Below are 21,031 nucleotides of genomic sequence, written 5' to 3' on the forward strand. Positions count from 1 at the left end.
AATAACGCGGCACCGACCAACCCGAGAGGGAAGATAAACGAGGCGATCGTTTTCGAGAGCCGGCGTATCGTCCTGTTGCGACGTCCAGATCGATGCTTCAATTATTTTCTACGAAAACCGATCTCGTGTCGCGAAAATTCGACGATGAAGCAAACGAAAACCAAAAAAAAAAAAAAAGCGAAAATACCGTTAAAAAGTATCCGCCGTATTTTTTCCGAGATATTCGACGTTTCTTGTCAATTGCGCGTGTATCCTTCGAAGATAAATCGAGATAGAAACGCTCGTTTCTTTCGCTGTAATTGACACGGTTATGTCGTGAGCAAAAAAAGAGCATTTCGAAGAGAGTTCTTTTCATGTAAAGAGTCGTCGGAATTCCTCCTTTTTAATGTTTCTATTCAAAATGATATCCGAGGAATAATATTGTGAATTTTAGAGGAATTGCAAATACGTAGATCATTGTCAAAGTAATTAAATAGTAAATGAATATGGTTGAAGCCTGTTGTAGGCAAGAAAGAATCCAACGTGGATGTTTCAAGTATTATTATAAATAAGCGTGATGATAAAAAAGATAATTTCATCCTTGTATTATCTAGTTTATTTATGATCAACAAATTAATTGCGTATAATTAGTTATACAAAGAAATCATAAAATAGCGAGTAGAAAACAGTGACTCGACTAACACAAAAATAAAGAGAACCTGAACCAAGCTCAGCCACTCAAATTTGCGCCATTATAATTTACTCGAGCGTGAAATTATCGCCCATTACACTTGATCGCCGTATTCGCGTCAGGATTAAACGTGTCGGGAAACAGGCAATGTAATCAACCTACATATACTAGCAAACAAAAGAAACAAAATGATATAATAAAGATAAACACAGAGGAAGAGAGTAACAGACTCTCTAAAAATAAATTGCAATAAATTTCAGCGTTTGACGTAACACGAGAGAATCTATATACAATACTTTCAGCCCCTCTATTACTTTTGTTCTCCCGTCTATCACTCTTTTAACTTCCTCTTTCCATAACTTGCCTTTCTCGCTGAATTATTTTTTTATAGACTTTCAGCTCTTCGATCTTTCCCTTATTCCCTTTCATCCCTCCGTTCTCTCTATTCCTCTTTTTCTTCACGATGTCCTCCTTTTCGTTGATCCACTCTTCCCTGCTCGCGCTCAGGGCGGTAGTCGGATAAAAAGGATTAATTGTCGGTCCCCTACTGCTCTTTCTCTCGGCCGAAAGCCGATACAACAGCTCATTATCGGGTAGCTCAGCTAAAGAGAGCGAACGATCGAGGGAAAATCGTCGGCAAGATATTCTATATTTTATTCGAGCAACGTTCGTGCCTCGAACCACGAAAGGGTTAACGATTTCACGTGATTTTACCGGTTAGTAAATTTTAATAATCTTGTCCGTGATACGCTACAATACGGTTTATTAACGACAGATTTCTTCGATAGAGATCGATTAATATAACATAATTCAACGGGATAGTACGCATAATCCTGTTCGATAATTGTAATTGCGATAACCTGAATAATAACTGTGACAGGTGAAGGCTATCGGCACAGTATTTGAAATCATCTACGATATCTCTACTCTCGAATTAATACCCGCCCCCCCCCCTATAACGGTTACGTTAATAAAGTTTGTTCTTCTTTATCAAAGTTAGTACGGAAAATTGTAATAGATTTTTTATTTGTTTCTTTGTAATCGAGGGCCGTGTATATGGTTTCGAATTTCTTGTTGGAAATAGGAGGGGCGGGAGGTAGAAATTGCAGGACGATACGATGTGTAGGAGGTGCACAGGCATTCCTCAAAAATTGAAAACCGTCCGCCCCGAAACAATTGAGGGCAATAACTAAACGAACTTCGTTACGAAAGGAAAAGGATGAACGGGCTCGTATTTGTTAAGCCCTCCGCGATCGAGAAACGTGACACGCGTATGTTCTACTTCGAAATGGGAAACAAGTGGAAAAGCTAACAATATGTTCCACAGAATTTCTATGTAACGCAAGATAAAGCGAACGATGACACGACTCGCTACGATATTAAATCACCGATATTTTTCCGAACAATTCTTTCGATTTTAATATCATAAAATTGCAACTTTGCGCAAAGTTGATTATTTTTAAAAAAGACAAGAATTCAATCAGGTGTCGTTTAACACGTTAGAATGCTTCGCCGACGTTCCCGATTTATTTTCTGCAGATTCTGAAGCGATGATCGTAGCAACTGCTCGCCACCGCGAAATATCCAGCCTGGAATTCAGCTCGACGAGCCTCGAGCCGACTGGTAAAAGTGAATTTTCGAAATCCGCTCGGTTCGGCTACGAACGTGCCGAGCATTACGATATAGAAGCGCCGAAATTTTTATCACGTCTCACGGTGAACTTATTGCTCCAAGAGGGATATCGATGTGCAAGCCAGCTCCTGTCCGCCTCACAGACGAGATTTTTCTGTTTCCACGCTGTACAGAAACGCTAAATACTTTGATATATCGCCGTTCTTACGGTGCCACTTTTATCGGCAAGCTTTGCTCTATACGCGATTCTCGACACACATTCTCGAATTCTCGATATGACGAATCGGATGTACGCCATTTTTTGCGCTATCTTTTCATTGAACGAGGTAAATCTAGAAGAAAGTTTATTAATTACAGTACAAGGATCTCCGATCATGTACATTACCGGTCTTATTATTACAATTAAATATATTTCTAGAAATCCTATACAAATACTGTTACATGAAAATGAATTTTAGGATAATTCCTGTACGATACTGTTCGTTTAAGATTCTTCTTAATTTTGAAAATGTTAAGATAAATGGAGGTTCATTTGTCACGTGTTATATGTTACATGTTCGCTTATGTAAATATCTTGCTTACGTAACGATATATGTACTTGTTTTGATAAAATTATTCACGATTTTAATGCATTATGTCCTCTTTAGGAGGATACAAGAAACAATACGCTTTTGTTAGTAATTCGTTAGAAAGTATAGTAATTCGAGGATGAAAAGGTCAATCGTAAAGGGACAATCGTAAAATCTTCTTAAAATGGAAACTATTTTATTCGTGTAACTTCGTAAAACATTTGATTATCGATATTTTAAGATCCTATGGTATTCACGATTTCAGTGTCTCTAATTTAAGACTGTACAAAAACCTTTCATCCGTCATGTCATCCACGTACGATTCATCCTGTCCCATACGAGCTAAAAGCAGCAATTTCTTGGATTAAACATAGCCTTCGTGCTTGACTGGAATAAAATTCATACTTCGAAAGGTTTTTGTTCGTAAATCTCGAGCATAGACAAGAAATATTTGACAAACGGGAGCAGCTGGCGGAATGGGGGGATTTGTCGTTGTACGGATTAATTGTCCAACAATTTCATGAGGGCTGATTTAATTACCTATCGAATATTGCTGTGCATCGAGCGTTGTTTTAACGAATTCATTCGCTCGCGACGGATCCTCCAATTTCGTTAAAAGTAACGCACGGCCGCGAGAAACGGGACAGTTTTAGAAAATACAGCCTCCGATTAATTCGCTACGCGAACGTCGAATAATTGAACGTCGAATTTTTCTCGTGATAAATGATAAATGATAAATGATAAATGATAAACGTGCGTGCACGCGTGCCCATCTCTTTTATCCAATGTATTCCGCGGAAATGGTCGTTTCATTTGTACAATTTAATCCAAAATTTAACAAATTGCTTCGTAAAGGAAACAAATACCGACAAATTGTTTTTTATTTTCAGAGCGTCGTATGGGGCGAATGGTCACCTTGGTCTAAATGGTCCAGCTGTACAAGGTAAGCATTTTACGCTCTAGATTTGACTAGATGTATTTATTGATTGATACGATAGGATACGCTTTCTTTCATAACTATTTGTACACTCGTTCTTTATAGCTCAGTTTACACACATTTAAGCATTTGTTGTAAAATATAATTTCATTAGAAAGTTGCGAATAAATGAGAGTTAATTTTTGAAAATCAATATTAATAAAGAAATCTATAATTTGTAATTATCAAGCCTTGTGGAACGCTAATTTCCGACGCTAATACAAGTTAATACAAGTTACATGTAGTAAATAGACAAACATATTGTCGTCGAGTCTTTTTAATAGATAAAAAAACTACTAATTATTAACTTGTTATTAATCTCTACATTTTGGTGAAATTCGCATAATATTACTACAAATTGATCAAAGTATCCGGATTCTTACGAACGATAGTGTAAATGATATTAGAAAATACGGAAAATATTTTACATAACTGTCGGGAATTTTATTATGGTTCACTGCAGTCAAAACACATTTGATTCATCTCACAGAAATCCTCATCTCTGACGACAATCACTTCTGACCCTACTGCTTATTCATTAATAACGGATTGTGAAATTATTCTGAGTGACGTAAGAAACGATAAATCGTGATTTCCCTATTACGACTACTCCTCGATTATACTTTCTTACAAATCTCTCTCTTATCTGCGTTATGTCGCATTTACATTGATTTTTAACCGTCACAGCTTTATCACGTGTTTATTATACTAAATGAAAAGCCAAATAATCATCTCGTCATTCATATTGTAACTTCGTTTCTACGTATCGAGAATCACGTTTTTGCGTCATTTATGTAACTCTTTCCATCATTTCCTATAACGTAAGCCAGTGATAAATGTTAGAAGGTTATCGCAAGACTGCGGATGTCTATGCATTTATAAGAAATTAACTTAGCAAACATCCTCCATTTTGTAAGAAAAATGTAAGATCGACGTTGTTTGGTATGATAAAGCGGCGGCTGCATTGTCGCAAGATAGAACCGATCGAAGGGCTAAGTATCGCGTCGCGGCGCCATTACGTCGGTGGAATGTTAAACGTTTCAAAACTCATTTCGACAACGGTGGAGTTCCGGTGGCGGACGTCGGAACGGCTAGATCGTTTTTCAGCCGACCAGAAACGGCCCAGACTGCGCCAGCAAATAATTTATGACGCTTACGACTGGTGAACTGCACTCGCCCTCCTGGAGAAGCTTATTGTATGATGTACGGTGCCGTACATTCGACGCGGCCAGCCACGGCCCTCTAAATCTTTGTTCGCGTTCCCCGATACAATTATTAAAATTTTTTCCCTCCATCAACGCATTTTACCATCTGATTTGTACCACTCTCTTTTGCCAAATCCACGATATATCGGAGAAGTTTGGTATTTAGTATCTCTCCAAATTGTCGATATTGGATAAATTGATATTTTCTTATAACGCAAATTTTAATTATTCCGATACGTTCTTCAAAATTTCGGGAACAAAATTTAGGGAGAAAATATCGATCGTCTGAAATCGGGAATCGAACGTGCGATTCTATTTTCTACGATTCTACCACTGTAAACGATAGATAGATACAATTTTTCTAACGTTTCATGTCTTAAACTTTTGTCATTTTTAGTTACCATTGCCACTTTTGTATACATAGATTATCGTGTATTTTTAATTATTGTTGTTAGTTTTGTGCTAGATTATTCTCCATTTTTAAATGTCATTGCTACCATTTTATTACATTTCTCCCTATTTCCGATCTTCAAAATTCTGTAAATAATATGTATGTATATTAAGGTTGAATGCATTTACACAATTTCACAAAATTAATACCTTTCAGGACAGATATACTATATCAATAAAGATTCTTTAATACCGTTAGAAAATATAAGGGATTAAAATAGAAATAACGTGACGTCAGATTTATATGTATATAAAAATATTTAAAAATCGAGCGGAGGTCCCTTTGAATTTTTTTAATTAACCCAAATATATTATTTATTTTTCGAAACCGTTGAAATTCTACAACAAATTTTATTATCGGAATAATTTCGCTTGTCTACTATTAAAAGAAGAATTAGCTTGTCTAAAATATTTAATTAATTCGACAAATTTATTTATGAAAGATTTTAACCAACCGTCTCTCTCCGTTAATTAGTAAGTAAATAAAGAGTGAAAAATTAAGAAACAGAGAGAAAACAGTTTGGAAAACGGGATACTTGTAGAAGTAGTTGCCCGAAACGTTTCGTTGTCGCGAAATAAAAAACATCCTTTATTCGTTTAATTGACGTTATCGTTCATGCGTACGCTCTGTTATACATATACTGTTCATTCGAGTTTTAAAGCACAGCTACATTTGAAACAAATTTTAAGTAATGACGTCAGAATTGCGAACTACCGACCCGTGTGTACCACAGGCACAAGTGCTACTTAAATTCTCGAAACGAGTAATTCATGATCAAAGAAACCGTATGATTTTTCCAGGTGCTTCGAATTTTCCGCTTAAATGTCCTAATTCCGACCAGTTCTCTTATAACTGTGGAGATAGACGAAGTAAAAGAAACGAAATAATAACGTACATACATTGACAACGTATATTTCACGTTCAATACATTTTTCTTTAAATTAGGATATGATATTGTTACATCTTAATAACATTAGTGCAATTATACTTTGTATCATTAGAAAATCTTCGCGACAACGATGAATACAGAATACAGAGATTCTGAATTCTTTGCTTGTTTACATAAAATGATATTTTTGTGACAAAAAGAACCAGCGTCAAAAATTACACCTATGCTCCTTGTTAGTCTCTTCGTACGTTGTTTTTTTTTTAATTATGCTCGCCCTACTTCGCAGGAGCTGCGGCGGTGGGATTTCACGACAGCAGAGGCGCTGTAGGAGGAAACCGTGCAAAGGCAGGTCGTGGAGCACGAAATACAAGATCTGCAACCCTGAGGTGAGTCATTCAGCGAGAGCATCGTTTTCATTACTTTTCTAAACGGGAACACTTGCATTTGTCACAAATTTTCATCATCTATAAACGATCGTCTTTCCATTTCTTTCCATTTCTTCGTCTTTGTCTCAAAATCGCTACCAATGAACAAACACCGATGAAAAATTAAATACCGGATAAATCACTGATAGAAAAACCACCTCGTAAAATTATTGCATCTAACGGATGAGAAAGAGAGAATATTATAAATGTAAAAAATCTTCATCGCCTTATTAAACAATTCCCTTATCGATTCAAAATTTCTTCGTGTAATTTCCTCCAACGAAAAAACAAAAATCGATCGAAAGTTAAACCACGAACCAAAAGGAAAGAATAATCACATGAAATAGTAGCGTAAATTCAATTATTCCACAATCGATATAATTCTATTCCATCAACAAATACTTTTCTTAGTAATATTCCAAACGAGAAATGTTTACAACTGTGAACAATTCTTGAATCATCTGTAGACAATTCTCTAATCACATGACAATTTCTTTACACCCGAGGAAGGAAAATTCGATCAGAAATTAAACCACGAAACAAACCGATATCTATTGGAAGAACAACCACGTAAAGCAGTTGCACCAAACAGATAGCAGTATCCGTCGAACATTCAGTGTACTAGCCTAAATTCAATTATTCCCGAAAGCGGCTGTCTTATCAATATAATTCTATTCAAGCGACTTGCCGCCGTAAGACTGTAAGACAGAGAGTGTAACGTATAGGAAACAGGCAAGGTGAGATAGAAGCTCCGGAGCCGTGGAACTGGTTGCACCGTGTTTCCTCTCTGTCCTTTATCGCGAATGAAGCGCGCAAGGCGAGGAGTAAGTTGTCACACGAGTAGAAACGGGACAAACGAGAACGACCGAGTGACTCTCTCGTCTCTCTGTCTGCTGTTCGAGCCCCGGTAACACGTACATCCACGTGATTATAACGGCACCAGGGCTCCGGGTCTGAGTAACTGGAGGAAATTTGCGGTTCGCGCAAACAACGAAACGAAGTTAACTCCGTCGTTTAACTGGCAACTTTTGAAGCTGCCTCGCAGTATTCCACCGCGATACGCCGTCCTCGATTCCCTCTCGCTCTCTTATACCGCCCACCAACCCTTCGCCACGGTCCCGTTTATGTAGGCGCTGGAAAACGGGATTTGCTTCGCCAACCGTGTCTTGCTTAACCCTTTTCACAAACTTTTCTCTAAACCGTCGTGAATTTAACGATTACAAGTGGATTTTATTTTGTCCGTGAATCATATCCTCCATGGTTAACGATGGATGTATATAGAGTGCTCCGGGCATTGTCATATATATAGTCGAATCCAAAAAGGTTTTGTTCATCCTATAAATAGGGAAATTTTATTCAAACAAGTAAGTGTTTAAAAATTTGTAGTCCTACTTGGTTACAGAATTCGTAGTATCAACTTGGTGGCACATTACCTCTGAACAATTACAAAAATGTCTATTCCAGCTATATCGTATGTATAATCATACCGTATCTTCTATTTTTCATTGCTGTTTTAAAATTTTCTTTTCATAATTCAGACAATAGAAATATTCTTGTAAAATTTAAAGTATTTTATAACAGAGAAAAGGGAAGACTGAGCGGATAAAGTTGATAGAATCGCTATAAATGTTTTGTTAAGAAAACTGATTAACATCGAATCAGGCCAGTGACACCAATTGTGATTCCTTTTAATCGAAGACAGGTTGGGTAAAGTTTTATTTTAACTTTGTTCACAGCTTCGATTCTTCAATAGCGATCATTAAGTAGAAATTACGTATAACGTTTCGATACAACATTGCGGTAACGACCAGGTAATCTTCGTTTATCTAGCTGATAAACGAATTTAGCATTAAACAAAACCGAAAAAGAGTATTACTTCCTGAAGACATCAAAGCAGAACGGGACAAAAGCTGAATATCTCTCTTCTCAGTGGAAAAATCGGAGAACAAAAGGAATCTTCCGAACGAGACGCCTCTTGGCAATCAATAGCGGCACTCTCGATCTGCACGATAAACAATTTCCACCGGTGTCACAAACACGCGTGTATACACGTATACTCGCACGCACACACGCCATCCGTGAAAGCTCAAAACGGTCAACCCATCATCGTCAAGCGAACAGACAAGCGGTTTATACGTCAAAGAACGGCTCAGGCCGCGACTCCGTAATTAATTGTTCGTCCCGTTATTACAGCCTTATGCCAACAGGGCTCGGTCAGAAATTACGCGAATTATCAATTCAAATTCGACGCGTGACGGTCAGCTGCGGCTGTCACGTATGACCGTGTCCCGAGCCTGCAAGTGCATCGAATACGTGCTGCGCTTTGCAGCACCCGGCCATACCCCGGGGGATGCACGGATGCAGCTGACCCGACCCACATTCCGAATCTGGGCCGAGTTTCGACCCCGTCCACGGACACACGTGGCCGTCCTTCCCATTGATATCTGCCAACTCGATATTCCGTCGAATTTACCCGGACCATTTTTCCTTTCTTCCCTTCCTTTCTATCCTCTTCTATTCTATCGTTCTCTCTTTTTTTTATCTGTCTCTTTTCTTCGACATATGCCGAAGGGTTGCGTATTGTCTTGGTCTCGCGTGTATCCATCCTGCCACTTTGTGTGTGTCCACGTCGGGCAACACGATTCCCCGAAGAAAAAAGAGAGAAAAAAAAATGAGAGAATAGGAGAAACAACGGAGTGAAAGAGGACGGAAGGGTGGGTGACGAGCGAACCGCAGAAAAGTAGCGCCGTTGCGGATCGTAAATTCAAGGCTGAAAATCGATGTCCTCCACCCTCCTGCTGCCCCTTTGTGAAACTTGTAAACGTATACGGTTCTTGTCCCGGCGATATTTTCCCTTTTAACGTAACCTCCCCTGTTAGTCCTGCCCTGGTATGTTCGATACCTCTGATTAATTTAATGTTTGATTTTATGTCTCTCTCTTTTTCTTATTTTTTCTTTCATTTTTTTTTTTTTTTTTTTTTCTTATTTGCTGATTTTATTTCATGGAGAAGGAGAATCGTTGGGGAAGGTGTTCTTGGTCGGTGGAAACTGCGGTCTGGTTCACCGCAAAAGTGTTTCGGTAAAACGTGAATTGGTAGCTTGCACCGAGAACTTGTTAATTTGTTGGGGATTGATTGTTTAAGAATAAATACGGCACGAGGATGGAATTTCTTATTGGAAAACGAAAGAAGAAATTGCCGTTCATTATTAGCGAATCGATGGTTCGGTTATTTGTATTTCATTGCGGAATTTCTTCCCGCGGGTCGATGAGCTTTATGAATATTGCAGAGCAAAACAAAGCACTCCTGCCTGTGGAGTATTGCGCAATGGTAATTACCACAGTTGATGGGTAATCGGTCATTTCCGATGCGCATCACGACTCGATATTCCTTCCTTCGAATATCTGTGTATTCGCCGTGGCAATTTACTTTTCAGCCTGAAGTATCTTTAAGCAGTAAGAATTCACCACTCCACGATATTGCCTCGCCCGTTACGAAAGGGGTGAAATAATTATTCGCTAGTCTGAAGAATATCTCGAACCATTACCAATTACAATCGAATACAATTGAAGAAAGAGAGAGAAAGAAAAAAAGAAAGAATGTATAACGCCCCATTTGTGAAATAATTCAATTAATATCTAGGAGGCTCAAGATTCTTTTACAGTCCTTTCTAATTATCAACAGTATTAATTTCCCATATTGGATGAACCATGTTTGATAATCGAATGTCTTTGAGTTAATTTTACAAATTACAAGCCTACAGAATATCCTGTTTCGCAAAAAACAATAAAACTATAAAATATTTTCCAACTTGTTAATTCATTAATATTATAAGTTGATCAATTATTTCTCAAGATCAGGAAAAATCTTTCAAATTCGATCAACACCATTCACATCCAATTTCCTTAAACTCAATTATCCTCTTACCTTCGCAACACGTTACAACAGAAGATTAGCAAGAAAGAAGAGTATTTATGGCAAAGAAAGCTCGTAATTGTCATCGAATTCGGTCGACGTTTTAAACACGTTCGGAATTATCTTCAACTCGATTTTCCAGGGCAATCCTGGCTTCCGTTTCACGTATGGGTTTCGCGTCGTTCAGGCATAAAATTGCATCGAGAATTTTCGCGAAACGGTCTCTCTCTCTCTCTTTCTTTTGAACCTAAGGCGAGAAGTAAGCGAGCGAAGCTTGGTAGTCGTCGCCGTCGTGTGACCGACGTGACATTTCGCCCAAGGGTCGACGTCGCGGCGGCCGCCGTTGCTGCAAGGCGAGAGAACCTGCACTCGACGTTCGTAAATGCACCGCCAACAAAGCTATCGATAGGTACCGTCCACAAAGGCAACGTCGATCTTGCCCACCCCTTTTTCCACCGCTACGGCCGCCGCATACGTAACGCGTAATATCTCTTTCATTTAACCGGCCCGAAACCGGCTTTATTGGGGCTTTGTTGCAACGAACGATTCTCTTTCACACGCTCGACCTAACCGAGAGACCTGTAAACGTGCTGTCCATTACGTTCACGGAATAGAGAAGCCGAATAGAGAAATAAGTCGAACAAAAGTTTGCACGTAGAAAAGAGAGAGAACTCTGATCTGCAGGAATTCCGGCGAGCGTGAAATTTGCCTCGAGGGAACAGCGCCGTGAGTATTGGAACGACGCAGGGATTAATTTGAAGAAATCAGTGCCGGATAGGATTTCTGGAAACCGCGATCTTTACGTCGAAATTGAGCTGATTGGAATGTTATTTAAAATTGTTTGAAAAGACGACGATCGTATAGATCGAAGAAATTTGAAATTCGGTTCTTGGTTTGGCAATCTTTACGCGAATAACGATCTGGTTGAAACGTTGTTTCAAATCGTCTGAATATTCTCGGTATATAAAGACGGTACAAATTGAAGACAAATAGGTATATGTGTATTACGATGAAAAGTAAGCAACGAACAGCGATGGAAGATTTTTCGAATATTTCGATTCCTTGACGAACCTTATCTTATAAGATAAGAAGTCTATCTTATAAATTCATTTACTTCGTTGCTGGGTTGATGGCATTCTAAATTAGATTCTCGCGACCTTTGCACTGTCCGCGGAGCAAATATGAAATCAGGACGTTTATTCGTCGTGAAAAGGTGACACGAAAATTGCTCGACGTTCGAGGTATCCTATTGATACAATTTTCAAGCCTTATCGCACGAATTTCTTATGGGTACAACTCGTTCCCCTTTCGATTTATAAACTATTCGTATACATGAAGCATTCGACATGTCGAAAAGTCATGGCCAGAGAACATCCAGAATCTACCGTATTCCATCGAAAAATTACGTATTGGCAACTTGGACGATTCATCACCCGTTGCAACGGGGATACATCGCGACGGCCGACGTCTCGTTCAACTTTCTCGACTCTCCGAGTAGATCGGTCATCGTATTGACTATTCATTTCATAGTACTATCGAGAACGTTCGTCGTCGGATCGTTTAAGAGTTCCGTCACGTTTTTCATGGGGCAAAATGACACGGATTCCGCGCGACATCTCTCATTCTGCCTGATGGACAATTTTCTCGGGCTCGTAAGTGCTCGTTCGCTACTGAGCTTTTTATGATGTCACATCCAATCTGCCCCGCACGATTGACCCACGCACGTTGACGCGAAAATACTTGCCCAAAGTATGAACGAAGCGTTAAGCTCGACGACAAATCCGGCTATGACGACCAGTGTCACCCCTATATCACACGAACCATATCCTCGTAAGACGGAAAACATAGATTCCATGACGCTTTTTATCGATACATCACGGATCAACTGTGGTATATCCTTTTACGGCGATCTTAGAAAGGATTTTGATGATAGGATTTAGATCTAGACGATTTGGATGATCGTTTCGACGGTGAAGGAGATCATGCGTAAAATCATAGAAAAATCGTTTAATCTTTTATCACCCTATTTATTTTTGCTCCTGAAGGAAACAGTTACGATTAATTAGAAAATTTGTGATTTCTTAAGAGGGATATTAGGAATTTAAGGCTGTTATAAACACGAGGACATTGGTGTAACGTCATATCTTTACGGATATGATTAAAAGAATGAAACTCGGGTAAGAATTTGTTTCATTTACATAATTAGTGCCTACTACAGTTTGCATATTTTCCGTGAAAATTATTGCTGTGAAAAGAGAAGAAAGAAGGAAAGGAGAAAGATATAAGTATCGCATAATAATAATACAACAACATGATGCAGTAAGGATAGAAAACGATATCTAAAAAATGTAGATGAACGAGCGGGTAACTTTCAGGTCACGTATCATAAAAGTTAACTACCAGGGAAGAAGAAAACGAATTGCCTTGAAAGTTAGGCATAAATTTCTGACAGTCTCAAGATTTATTGGTTTGAAGGTTACTTGTAAATTTCTCACAAAGAGAAGGCTAGAGAGTTTCATAAAAAATTTTTCTTTAGATTATTCGTACATTTATAACCTTTTATAAATTCATAAATATTATTTATATAACATAGATATCATTTTTATCAGAAAAATACTTCAACATGATAGATAATTTTAAACGAGTGAATATTCACACTTCATTGCATTGCAGAATGTATTACATTCCAGAATATAGAATAACGGAAGGATTTACTAACGCTTTTCTACATGAAATTTCGTCCGTATCGGGCGAAGAGATTTGTTTTTCCGGCAAACGCAGCTACGATGCCAAACAATGGCGCGTTGATCAATTTGCCTGGCGTGAAATAAGATACGATTGTCAGGTGGATCGAATTAAGCGTAATTGACACATCCCTCGACCAACGTGCAATCCCGACAGTCTACACTTGCTGCAGTTTGCGCACCGTTACTCCCCTGGAATTCGACCAAATAAATTTATTTTCCGTTTATAATGGTGCCATTTTTCAGAAATTCGCCCGCATGGCCAAGCAACGCGTGAAAACTACAGGCGACGGTGCAACGCGTCCCAACGACATAAACCGACCGATATTACGTTCTTTTTATTTAAAAAGAGAAGCATTTCTCGACACCAATTACAAATTAATGAAAGCCGTAAGTGAAAAACCTGATAAATCACATTTCCCGTCTTTTATGAAAGAATAATTTAAAAATTCAATATGCTCGATATTTGATATTTAGGTATTTCATTTTAATATTTGAGCTTCGATGTTTAAACACCTATCATAGAAAATATTATGTACATGTTTGATAACACATTTTGAAATTTCATTGTCATTGCAATAAAATATGTCGCAAATATATTGGTAAAATTGAAAATCAATCTGAAACTGTATGACAACAAAGCTAGAATATTATCAAAAACAGACTTATCATATCTTGGCCGCGTGATCTTCAAACGGATACAAAGGAGAGCTAATGGCAGTCAAGAATGAAAATCGAAGAGGATTGCGTGAACCTTTTATCAGTGAGCAAACAAACGACGAGCGAAAGGAAACGTGGAAGAAAAAAATCTAGAAATATTTGAACGCGAGTTAAGCTCGAGATCAAAGCGATAAGGAAATAAATTTATCGCTCAGGCGGAAAATAAAACGCGAGATTACGCCGGGCTTTATCGCCGACTTTGCAGATCGAAAGATTTACGGAGCTCGTTAGCAAAAAATAAAACAAACATAGAGAAATAGAAATACCTACATAGAAAAACGAGAGGGGTGGAAAACTAGGTAACGGCGAGACAAAGAGGATGATGGTGAAGGTAAAATGTGGAAAGAGAGACCTCGAAGCTTTCGTGGACGTAGAAAAAGAGAATATAGAAAGGTCGTGGAAAGAAATGAAGAAGAAAGAGAAAAGAAAAAAACTATTAATGCGTGGCTGGTGATCCTGTGCAGCGATACATTTCAGAGGACTCATCAGTCTCCGAATGTAAATTTGGCTCGCGGACCTGATATCCAACCGCGGTTAATACAAAACCAAGGGAAGGATTATACTGAAAGGACGGATTACGTGGACCGGCAACCGCGAAATTGGAAAATTTATGAAAACGTCGCTGGTACGTTGCGCTCCAACCACACGTACAGATATAGAAACATCTACAGGTGTATCGATATATCTCCCTGGGTATTTATAAAGTAATCGAAGGTACATTAGCCTTGTGAAATATTAATAGCGTGCACGCCCTCGATCGCGAGCCTCTCCGCCATTAGAAGATTCCCGGTTCCTCCGGGATACCATGACGGACAATAATTTACCAGTACTACGATAAATTTCACGTTAAAATCCAGCCAGAAGGGATTTACGTTCGCGGGCTACCGAACAGGACCCTACCTTTCGCGCCTTTTCCCCTCGATCCCTCTCTTTCAACTGAAATTCTATCTCTCTTCTTTTCTTTCGTTTACTTTCCTATCTCTCTCTCAGAGATCGTCACTCCGTTTGTCTTGCTTTCTTTTTTTCTTTTTTTTTTTCTTTTTTTTTCATATCTATTATATCGACGATATATTGATTTATATGATTCCTATGTGCAATTGTTTACGCGACTTTGTAATAGAAAATACTAGGAAATATCGAAAACGTAATTTGTTTCTTTTTATCGAAGAATTATACTGCTCCATTTATTTGAAATATCGTAGAGAATCAAAGTTATGTAATTAATTAATAGAATTAGCATAATGTCTCTAATTAAAGGTGACAAATGTGATATTAACATTCTTTCCTTTCTAAGCGAAAATACTTAAATCATATGACTGACACCCTTTGCAAAATCACAAAGCTTCTGTAGGAAACAATTTTTCAAAATCTTATTTGTTACTTTTACTTTCTATACGCTGAATTATATGTCTTTTGCGTGCGATTAATTTATATCTGAAAGTTAGAAAATTTTCAGAGTGTATTTAATCTCTTTATGGATCGTTGTGTTTTGTTTATTTGAAATATTTTAGAGGATTCTGATTAAAAGTTACCGTTGTAAACAAGGATATTAACATACAAACATGACATTGACATTCTATCCTTTTAACTAAAAAGGATAACTATCCTCTATCCTCTTTTATCCTAATTATATTTAGCATGAAACTTTCGTAAGGAATAATACTTATTACATTTCATCCATTTAAAACGAAGAAAGATATAATAAGTGATATTTTTATTTCTCATATGAAACAAATTTTATATAAATCAAATATCATAGCAATCAATCACCTGCAAACCTATTATGCAAACCTATATGCAAAGATATTTACATCAAAAATATTGATTCCTCAATAATATTGGTTATTATATTTTAGATATTAGATTGATTTTTTTTTTCACTATGTTATATTGAACATCAATAATGAACAACAACGTAACATCAAAATTTCAAACATTATAAAGAATCAAAGTTATTCAACCAGTTAATGAAACAAGCACTAAAGATTCGTCTATCCGTTTCAGATTGAAACTTACAAAAATGATAATATTATTCGTTTCACTCTAAACGAGGATATTCAAATCACACGATGTTCCTTACTTGAAACCATAAAGCTCTTGCAGAGAGAAATTCTTTGAAATTTTGAAGACGGTTAAATCGAGCGGGACAGGGCCCTGTGCCTGGGTACTTTTTCATTCTCTATGTCCCCGTGTGCTCCTTTCGCCGTGGACAAAAAACTTATATGCATTCAGATACGGGAACGTTAAATAATTCCCGCACTTTCCGTATCAATTTCGTTCTTTGTGCTTGAGCACGAGCCGACTGCTGGTTATATTAAATCCACGCGACGGCATAACGGCGGGAGTGAATTTTTAAATTCCAATATCCAGATCCGTGCGTGTCCCCCTCCTCTCAAAAAGAAGGAGAGAGATAAAAAGAGGGAGCCGAGAACGTTGCGAATGTCGATATGATTTCATTCGTTTCATTTTCAAAGGTAATGCACTATGTGATAATCAACTGGCATTGAAAGTGTTCCAATGTAATTGGTAAACGGGTTTGCGAGTTAAAGTTTCACGAATTTTCGAACTCACACACTCTCTCTCTCTCTCTCTCTCTCTCTCTCTCTCTCTCTCTCTCTCGTCGATACAGAGAATTGCACGGAAATGTTTTGACAATCAACGTTGAGTAATGGGACCCTTTTATTGTCAAGCTTCGTGAAAAATGATTTTTCTACAAATTGTATCTTTGAAATGAATGATGACGTTGATATGAAAATTTAAGAATATATTGAAGTGGCTTTTGACATCTTTTACTTCGACATTGTGGATATCCCTTTACGGACGTAATATGTATGTAATTGTTATAGGAGATAAAAATTCAAGATAGATGATAGAATATATATATATATATATATATATATATATATATATATAAGTATGTATACAGATGTTCAATGAAATTTTAAAATTAATTACAAAATAAATAAAATAAAAATTATTTGCAAAACTAAAGAACTGTAGGAAAAACCTAAGAAAGAAGAGTAAAGTGGTGGAACTGAACTAGAGGCAGACTGTTACTTATTATTACTTATCTACTACAGTTTATTAGTATGGTTAATCTGTAAAGGCTTTTATGACTTCAAGTTTACGTTGATCTATGGTTTCACAATTGTTCTGTGTTCGGTTTAACTTCCAGCAAAATTTTTATTTGTGCTTCGACATTTATTAATGACTCATTTCCGTGACCGCTTGACCATCGACAAAGGTCGACGAGTTTAACGTGGGGAAAATTGAACTCAAAGTTAAACGCGAACGTTTCGCGTGGAAAATTCTACATTGAAGGGAAACAATCGACGAAGCATCGTCTTCTTCAGTTCCTATAAAAACTTGAAGCACACGAATCACGTTAAAAAGTGGATTTTCTATCCTAGAGTTGAAGAAACACGAGAGAAGAATGCGAGTGAAGAAGAGAGAATACAAAGTGCCTTCCATTTTCCAGCCTTTCACGGTCCGGCCGCAAATTGCTCCAAATTCTTTATTCTCACCTCACTCAAAGCGTCTTTCGTCCATTATTTTTATCTTCTTTCATCCACGCGCCCGAGCTGTTCGAAAAAGAAAAGGGAGACAATGCCTGTGTACCGGAACCTTTCAGTGGACTGTGTTCTTGGAAAATTGAATCGGTTCGGCAGAAAGTTATATCGTAACATTTTATTTCAAGTTCAAAAGTTCCTCACAGTAAAAGACTGCAATTAGCTTGACAAATCATTATCAATGGTTGTATTACACTATTAGCCTATTTGGATGTACAGAAAATATGCGCTAAACTCCTAATATAACAAGAATATCAGCAATAATGTACACCTTCAAACGTTAACTTCGTACGAAACCTTCGAATGCTTTATTATACGAAATATCGTTCGTGTAATTATTTTATTTATCTATGTTTAATACACACCGTAAATCACACAATATACCGGAACATACTTATCCTGCTCGGCAAGCCAACGAGATGAAACTGTAAACGGAGATTCGGGAAATCTCTTCGAAGAGCTAGCGCAACATCTCATAAAATAAAAGAGAGAACAGGATCCCCCCTAGGAAGAATCCTTTGACCTGTGAGTACTGCCCTAAATATTTCGATTCCAGTACACGTGGTACGATAAAACGCGGATTTTTATTCCTGTGCCTAGGATACTTAAAAGATATAAAATCAATCGGTGCCACGTGCATGTCGCAACCAACTGCCACATAGTTGTAAATGATTCGCGGATATCCGTGGTGACCTCACTCCTGTCCCACGTAGAAGGAAAGTGGATAACTCGGTGATTGATTCTCGATTCACTTCCTACTGACAGTGACTATATATTCTGAATGCAGATTACGTTCGTCGTGCGCAGTAGTACAACATAGGCATCCTTTCGAACTATAAAACTTTAATTCCAAATGAATTCTTCATTTTGCGAGTGAATTGCCTGATGTTTGCACCGGTATAGATTATTCGGGTTTCGGTAGAAATAATTTTTTCATTGAAACGATATCGCATGAATTTGTAATTTGCTTCCCGACAAAGGACCACGATTTTTTAATGGAACTGAAATAACAAAAAATCGTAGGGAAAAGCGGTACGATAGGTTTTATTGGAGTAATTGGAATTTTATGAAGACGTTAATATCGCATTTAGGTGTGTCGCGGAGCGACGATGTATGTGTGTACGTATTCGTTACGCAGTGTCGTAAAGTCATGAAAGTGTTACGAATGTGACGCTTTATGCGTCTGCTAATTGTCGTCTGTCGACGATGGTACATGTTCTGTGTGAAAATTGTGAGGCGTATTTTCAAAAATGAAATGGAAAATAATTCTGTTAGCTATGCTAGAACGAATAGTGTTACAGTAAAACGTTGCAACGACAAATCATTATCAATGAAATGAAAACATTGCAACGAGAATAGGTACTACAGCGATCATGGTTTGTATCTGCTATAAATATTAAATTGTTTACACGTCTGATTACGGAAAGTTTGTTCATAGCTTAATATATACAGTACATAATCAAACATACATATTATTATAATAATTATTACTTATATAATAATATATAAAGTATAATAATTATATATTTATTGCTGTTCATACAAACAACATGTAGTACACATATCGCGTTAGCCTGTAATGAATTTTCCCTAAATACGTACACATATTTCAGAATACGCTAGAACAAACAGGTACTATAACGAATGAGGTTGCAGAACCAATTATGTTAGAATATTTCATTGTATTAATTATGACATTACTAAATAATGATAAAAGGAACGATAATAACGAGGTATAAAAACTTCCTACGGATAATGGGAGTGAATGAGGTACGAATACAAATTAATATCTATTACGATATAAAAACTTCCGCGTTGACGTTATGAAAGGGTTAATTTGCGTCGTGTCAATGTTCGTTTACTTTTAAGTTGAAGCCAGCGCAATTATAACTGCATTGAGGTATTAATATCGCATACAGTGGGAGTGGAGCATTTGTTGGCCTCCGTTGCGCCGGCGCAATTATAAATAATAGAACTTCCTCACCATGTGAAGTACATTTAACTCACATGTAATGCATTCCTTCCGGTTCCGCGATGTCGACATAATTACTAGCTGCGGAAATTATCGTTGCGTTTGTATTAAAGCTGTTCGCGAAGCGCTTTTCGTTGTCATGGATTTCGAAAACTATAAACAAAGCAAACTCGAAAAATTGGAAGGCCAGACATTGACTACTCTGCACACTCGTATACATTTCGTATTGTTATAATAAAAATTCAATTTGTCTCTGATACTATTGGCTCGCGATTTTTACTGAGAATTACGGGGCGATTATAAGGAGAACACTCGATAAAATCGAAAATTTAATATCACAACCTTCTCTGCCGCTCTCGGACAAACATTTCGACCAACCTATTTTATCTTGCGAATACGGTCGCAGTATTTCACGTTTTAAGGAATTCTCGAGTGTTCTCCGCGCCAAACAATCCTATAAACAATACGAAAACGATCGGATCGAGCGAGCATCGTCGAGAAGCACGAAACGCGTAGTTATGTTAAGCGAAAAAGCAAATAGAGAGAGAGAGAGTACGACGAAACGAGCTGACCGCATTTTTGCCCATTAATATTCGGCCTAGAACCCACACACTTGCCGCATTTACAATAAATTATTCACACTCAGACGCGGAAAGGCGATCGTTGGATGGAGAAGAAAGACGGCGCAACGCGGACAGGAAGGGCCGAATGGCTGAAAGAATCACGAGGGATGAAACGAGTGGGAAGAAAAAGGGCCACAACATCATTAGCATAACGAAACGGAGATACGTGCTGTGAATCCAGATTTCCAGCCCTCTGGTTTCCCTCTGTCTTCGTATCCTCGGCCGTACTCTGTTAACACTGGTAATGGGCTAGTGTGTATTTCATGGCGCTGGTTCCCCTCTATTTTGCTCGCGGAGAAAAAAGGGAAATTCACTAGACGACGGAAATGTAAGAAAGCCGCCAGAGATGTTGTGCTTTCAACAGTAACTTGACGAGAGAAGTTTAAGATTTTAATGAAACGGTCTCTGCAAAATGCGGATGTAAACATGCGAACGACGATACATAGATGAAAATGGTAGAATAATAAAAAGATATTGGCTAAAGATATGTTCTATTTTATGTTTGAATATTTATATATAGCTAGTTGTCAATGTGTGAAATTGTCTTTCATAGTGTACGGTCTAGTGGTGTATTTTGGACCAAATACAGATGATTGATAACCAAATTGATTACAGTGAAATTCCATTTATCTGAATGCATTGTGAAGGACATTCATATACATATATAAATTA

The 21,031-nt window shown here is 37.7% G+C and overlaps 1 protein-coding gene across 1 annotated transcript in view; it reads left to right on the plus strand.

The window, feature by feature from the left end:
- Positions 1-21,031, plus strand: part of LOC132911012 (protein madd-4-like) — a 104,703-nt gene that overhangs the window by 25,063 nt on the left and 58,609 nt on the right. Inside the window, exons 2-3 of the mRNA XM_060967298.1 lie at positions 3,762-3,814; positions 6,679-6,778. The gene's annotated coding sequence lies outside the window, so the exon portion shown is untranslated. The remainder of the gene's footprint in view (positions 1-3,761; positions 3,815-6,678; positions 6,779-21,031) is intronic.

The sequence above is a fragment of the Bombus pascuorum genome, chromosome 9 (assembly GCF_905332965.1).
Source record: "Bombus pascuorum chromosome 9, iyBomPasc1.1, whole genome shotgun sequence".
Taxonomy (NCBI): domain Eukaryota; kingdom Metazoa; phylum Arthropoda; class Insecta; order Hymenoptera; family Apidae; genus Bombus; species Bombus pascuorum.